We start from the raw sequence: 7085 nt of genomic DNA, 5'->3' as shown, positions 1-7085 counted from the left end.
GCACAAAGCCACCTGAGTGACCTTAGGCCAGTCACTTTTCTGTCAAAACTGTGGGACTTGTCCAGGCAGTCTCCAAAAAAACAAAAAATTGAATGGAAGAAAAAAAACCACTTGTTTTATTCAGGATACTATTTTCTGTCAAGAAAGCATTAAAGCCTATGATCCATTACCTGCAGCCTGAAATAATATAACCCATTCTGGAATCTCTTCTACTTCATTCTATTATCGTGACTATTAATCAGATTTTAGTCTATCCTTCTATAGGACTTGCAAGGAAAACCAGATAGGAATCACAACCAGGTGAGCTAAGTCTACTTTATAGTAAAGTCAGAATCTTGCAAGTCTGAAAAAGTCAATTCCCCCCCCCCCCCATTGTCTCCTTTACAGCCTGAGAAATTAGAGGGTTTCTTCTGGGTCTCTTGCTCCACACACTATTCAGCAGCCAGGTATACTTTCCCTTCTCTAATCGTTGATTATGGCCCAGTCTTCTAATGTCTTTCTCGTGTACCATTGCACCTACAAAAGTGCATATGTCAAGAAAACTCTAACCTTTGACTCATTTGGAAAGTAAATGCAGCTTTACTTTCTAAATGAGTCATGGACAAGTTCTCTTGACAACAAAATGGGAATGGCTTTATATGGCATCTCAGATGAACTTTTATTCTACCCATAAAATAAGTAATATATCAGCTAATACAGTACATTCAGAAAGTATTCAGACCCCCTTCACTTGTCAAATTTGTTATGCGGCAGCCTAATTCTACAGATGTTGAAGTTCATTTTTTTCTCAATCTACACTCAGTATCCCATAATGACAAAACAAAAACAGTATTTTAGAAATGTATTAAATTTATTAAAAATAAAAAACTGAAATATCACATTGGCATGAGTATTCAGACCCTTTGCAACAACACTTGAAATTTAGCTCAGGTGCCTCCCATTTCTTTTGATCTTTGCTGACATGTTTCTACACCTTGATTGAAGCCCTTCTGTGATAAATTAAATTGGACAAGATTTGGAAAGGCACACACCTCTCTATAGAAGGCATCACAGCTGACAATGCATACTGTAGCAGAGCAAAAGCCATGAGCTCGAAGGAACTGTCTGCAGAGCTCAGAGACAGGATTATTGCAAGGCACAGATCTGGGAAAGGATACAATAAAATTTCTGGTTCCTAAGAGCACAGTTGCTTCCATAATTCTCAAATAGAAGTTTTGCACAACTAGAGCTCTTCTAAGAACTGGTCACCTGGCCAAACTGAGCAATCGAGAGAGAAGGGCCTTAGTAAGAGGGGTGACCAAGAACCTGATGGTCACTCTGTTAGAACTCCAGAGATCCTGTGTAGAGATGGGACAGAGTTTCAGAAGGACAACCATCACTGTAGCCCTCTATCAATCTGGGTGTTATGGTAGAGTGGCTAGACAGAAACCCCTCTTCAGTGCAAAACACATGAAAGTCCGCTTGGAATTTTCAAAAAAGCACCTGAAGGACTTTCAGATTGTGAGGAACAAGATTCTCTGGTCTGATGGAATCAAGCCTGAACTGTTTAACCTCAAATCTAAGTGTTATGTCTGGAGGAAACCAGGCACTGCTCATCACTTCCCAATATCATCCCAACAAGCGTGGTGGTGGCAGAATCATTCTGTATGGGTGTTTTTCAGCAACAGGGACTGGGAGACTGGTCAGGGTTGAGGGAAAGCTGAATGGAGAAAAGTACAGGGATATCCTCAATAAAAACCTGTTCCACAGTGCTCAGGACCTCAGACTGGGTCAAATGTTCACTTTCCAACATGACAATGATCCTAAGAACACAGCCAAGACAACACAGGAGCAGCTTAGGAACAAATTGTGAATGTCCTAGAGTGGCCCAGCCAGAGCCCTGACTTCAACCCTATTGACTATCTCTGGAGGGACCTGAAAATGGCTGCCCCGACAGTCGCCATCTAACCTGACTGAGCTTGAGAGCATTTGTAAGAAACAATGGCAGAAAATCCCCCAATGCAGGTGTGCAAAGCTTGTTGCGTCATACCCAAAAAGACTCAAGGCTGTAATTGTTGCCAAAGGTGCTTCAACAAAGTACTGAGTGAATGGTTTGAATACTTATGCCAATGTGGTATTTCAGTTTTTTTCTTTTTAATAAATTTGCAGACATTTCCAAAATTCTGTTTTCACTTTGTCTTTATGGGGTACTGAGTGTAGATTAATGAGGGGAAAAAGTGAATTTCAACAACTAGAATCGGGCTGCAGCATAACAAAGTTGACAAAAGTGAAGGGGGTCTCAATGCACTGTATATTAAAAATATTAATCACGGTAAGCAATACCTTAAGTAGGAAAAACTAGAGAACCTTACAACAAATTATGCCAAGGGTGATATTACAGTTCTGAACTTCAAATATGGACTGCATTCACTTTTTAATACGTTAGCATATATTAGCCTAACCCCAGGCTAGGCCACTTTCTGAATGTCTTTACCAATTTAAGATATTCAGGAGTACAAGTAGTCCTCACCTTACGAGCACAATTGGGAATGGGATTTCCATTGGTAAGTGGTAGAGTCATAAATTAAGACATCATTGATCACATTGCTTAATGATGGCAATCCTATAAACCAAGAATCACGGATTGTTAAGTTAGTACCTATCCCAATTCAAGCCATTCCGGTCCCTTCTATCCTTACTTACCTCAGTAAAGTAAGGAACTACCTCCAATTAACCCTATTCACCCACCCACCCCAATACACACACATCTCTGCCCTTTGGCTCTCCTGCATCCTGTCTTGTGGGGTGACAAGCAGCCTCAGAACTGCACAGCTTAGGGACTGCTTGAAGTCCTGGGAAGTCACAGCTACCCCAGCCCTCTCTCAGCTTTAGTTGCTCTCGCTACCCAGCTGACTTTTGCCTTCTTGCTCCGATTGCTGACAAGGCATGCCAACCTGTCTGCTAGGTTGTGTTGGGGTATGCTACATCAAGAAAGAAAACGAAAAGAAGATGAAAAAACAGCCTTAAGCCACACTTTGTCAGAATGCCCATTCCCACTGAGCTCCTGGGCCAGGCTGGGCACGCCTTGCTCCAAGAGATTTTTCCAAAGGGGCATTTTGGCACACTGTAGCTCTGGGGTGGTTTTTTGTTTTCTTTTTTATTTTTTACTGCTAAAGCTCAGTTTAGCCCAGCAGCCAGGCTAGGCACACCTCTTCAAGAAGACAGTGAAGGTCAACTATAGTCCGATAGATATATAGACCAATATATTGGTCATATAAGCCCGATAAAATATATAAATAAAAATAAACTGGGTCAGCAGTGCAAGCTGGCAGGGAGCCAAAAGGGCATGGATAAGGTAAGATAGGTGAGGAGAGAGATGAAGCTCCCCTGTGGTCATAAGTTGTGTGCAGGCTGCCAAGCACCTGAATTTTGACCATCGGATCACAAAGTTGTTGCAATAGCCATAACTTCAGGTATGGGTCATATTTACCTTTATTCAATATGATCATAATGGTGAATGGTTGCTAAATGTATGGTTGGAAGCCAAGGACTACCTGTATATTATTTTCACAAAATAACATCAAGGGAATATAGGTGTAGCTTCCAATCAGTCCCTCTATCAGTGTTATCTATCGAACTAAAAACCAATCAGCTCTATTTCAGTTTGTCAACCTGTTTGGTTAGTTTATGCTTCAGGGAGTCAGTGTGAATCTAAGAAATTGTCTTAAACAATCATGGATAAATTAACCAAGGGCAAACAACAATTGGCTATTTGGCAGCAGCTGCCTGGAATGCTAGGCAAAGCTCTTCAATTCTTGCTACAATGATCTTTCCAATTGTAGGTGCCAGATATCTCTTCCTCCATGCAGACAATATGCTGTAAAACTGAGCTAGAAATCAAGGGTCCTCAGTGCTCTTTGAGCTTGTTTTCTTGCAGACATTTCATTACCCAAACCAGCTACAATCCTTGTCACTAATGTCCAAACCAGTGGCTCTTGAATCCCATTTTATGGAAGTCTGGTCAGGCCACCTTTGCAGCAGTGGTGAAATCTACTTACCTTCCCAACTGGTTCAGAAGTGCCTGCATGCGCGTGCCACATGTGCGCGTGGACAGCGCAGAGGGTAAAAAATAAGTTACTTCCTGGTTAAAACCAGGAAGTAATGACAACCGGGCGGGTGAGCAGAGCCTCACACCGCCATCACTACCGGTTCTCCAAACCACCGGCAGCCATCACTACTGGTTCGGCGAAACTGGTCCGAACCAGGAGCATTTCACCCCTGCTTTGCGGCATCAGACCTACTTAGTCGGGTTTCTTCTTTAACTCCAAGAAATCTGTATGTTCAACAAGAGACTAAAAGTGATTTTGCTTTTGTTGTTCATGACAAGTAATTTTTAAGGGATTAGGGAAGAAATACAGTGAAGCTCAAAATCAAGAATGAACTCAAAGCACCATTTTTCTTATTTAACAGTTGTATTTATATAAAATGTAGACATCTTCAAAAATATGGCTATCTTCTGTAATGTAGAAGATCTTATGGACACTCTGGTTGGAAGCTAAAATCTGTTTGGTTTACTCCTCCTAGAAAAGTGAACTGAAGAGAACTAGAGCCAAGAAACAGTTTCTCCCTTGCCTTCCCAGCTGTGTGGAATAATCTCCCCCAAGAAACTAGACCTGCTTCTTCAGTTATGCGTGCCAGAAAATGTTAGATGGAGTTTTTCCAAAGAGTATTGAATATATAATTGTCACCATTGTTTTATTTTGGATTCTTATTTATTGATATTACTATTCTTGTTTGGATTATGTTGGGGATTGATGACTGTTACAGCTGGAATAGTTTATTTTAAACATCATCTTACTTTTACTGAAGACATTTTAATTTTTACATTTGTTCTTCTAGATGGTGTTTTTTTAGTATTATGATATGCCAGGTGTCCTTAGTTGATTTCCCCAATTGTAAGTGTGATTCATAAATGAAGACTCAGAAAATTCTAAATGATAGTTACATACACATACAAACAAACACACCCACGCAGTCACCAAAATAGCATAAAACATGGTTGCCTCCATTTTTAGTGATTGCAATAATACTTCTTGTGGACTTAAATCTTAAAGGTAGAAGCCAAGTGAGCTACTCAACCAAATCTTGAGCAAGTAGAAAAGCTGCTGGAAGAAGACATAGCTTCATAGGGAGAGACAACTTGGGGGTGGGGGGGAAGTAAAGACAAATCTTGTAGACACCCACTTTTTGATGTATGTAAATCAAGTAGTGTAGCCATATTGGAGTTAGTTGCTGTTATGTATCCAACACTGTCAATGTAACAGACATATTGCAGGTTAACAAAGTCATGTAATAATCAGATGAATTCAATTTCTGCCCTAGGTATCGCAGGTTTCTGAATATAGCAACAAAAGTTTCAGTATATATCAATATGGTGATACATATATAGGATTCTACTATGATGGACAAAGAATTTACAGGCTAGTAGTCATGATTTCTGTGTTCCGTTCCAAACCTGGCTGCAAAGATTAAACATTTATTGTGTTTTATATATTAACAAATAGGAGACCCATATCTAGCTTCTTAGTGGGGTATAAGTTGTGCAGGTATGGGAAAAGAGAATTTTTGGGTAAGCAGCAGTTTTGGGAAAAGAATTCAGACATATCCAAGACTCAACTTGGATTCTAGGGCCTTGTAACATATTACAGAGTGCCTTCCTTTCACATTTATGGACTCATAAGTCATAAAAAGGAGGGTTTTTCAAAAATTCTGAATTCAAATTGAATATAATTCGAAAACTGTAGAATTCAAATTCTACAAAGTATACCTGACTCCTGTTAGGGGACTTTTCTACCATGATCCAATCCCCATTATGCCAGACATGAGCTTCATGCAATGACCTTCTCGTTCATAATGGACTGAGCATTCCCTCTCTGTTTTTTTAAAAATAGAAACAAATGCTCCAAATACTTGCAAATACATTAAATGTTTGTGACTTCCCTATTATCACACAAGTTATCATGCAACAATGCTGCATTCTCCTGGGATTTGTCCATTTTGCCAAGTTTAACCATTGAAAACGACTTAAAAGTGAATTTATTTTAGATTGGTTGTTGTCAAAGGTTTAGACATCCCTGGGCAAATTCTATGTTTCAATGAATTCCTGAATGAACAAAAGCTGAGACAACCACCACACAGTACAAAAATGAAAACGCATTTTCCTGCAAATTTGAATGCATATTACTATTTATATGAAGCTGTTTACAGATTCAAAATAAGAAAACTGAATATAGGAAGTGTGAAAGGTTGAAGGGCGTTTACAACCGTTGGAGCCTGCACAGCAGTGCGTCTGTCCTCTGGAATGAAGTTCTTCAAGAGATCTGGGTGATTCCCAACCTAACAGCCTTTAAAAAGCCTGGAAAACTTGATTCATGACTCCCCTTGCAAGTTTTATTGTTGATCAGATTTGCCATCTTGTTCTTTATTTGCTTTTATATATAATCTTTCCCTTTGGAAAAAGAATTCTTGGACAGGCTTGGTGAAAAATGAAAATTTAGTTTTCTTTTTTAAAGACTTACAAAATCAGGTGAACTTGGGATGTAGCTGTATTTACAGATTCTTGTTCTTTTCTTGATGTGTTTAATTGTAATGTTTTTTCCTTCCCTTTGGGGATTCTTTGTGTTTATTTTATTTATGTATGTTAGTTTGAAAATGGATTAATAAAATTATTCTTTTTTTTAAAAAAAATCTTCATTAGTTTCAGTCAGTGGTGAAATCCAATTTTTTTTTACTACTGGTTCTGTGTGTGTGGCTTGGTGGGCATGGCAGCGGAAGGATACTGCAAAATCCCCATTCCCACCCTACTCCAGGGGAAGGATACTGCAAAATCCCCATTCCCACCCTACTCCAGGGGAAGGATACTGCAAAATCCCCATTCCCTCCTCACTCCTGGGGGAAGGATATTGCAAAATCTCCATTCCCACCCCACTTTGGGGCCAGCCAGAGGTGGTATTTGCTAGTTTTCCGAACTGCTCAAAATTTCCACTACCGGTTCTCTAGAACCTGTCAGAAGCTGCTAGATTTCACCCCTGGTTTCAGTGAAGTAA

This window comes from Pituophis catenifer, unplaced genomic scaffold (genome assembly GCF_029215685.1).
Source record: "Pituophis catenifer annectens isolate HBS135680 unplaced genomic scaffold, rPitCat1.0.hap2 SCAF_1, whole genome shotgun sequence".
Taxonomy (NCBI): domain Eukaryota; kingdom Metazoa; phylum Chordata; class Lepidosauria; order Squamata; family Colubridae; genus Pituophis; species Pituophis catenifer.
This window is presented reverse-complemented; position numbering follows the sequence as displayed.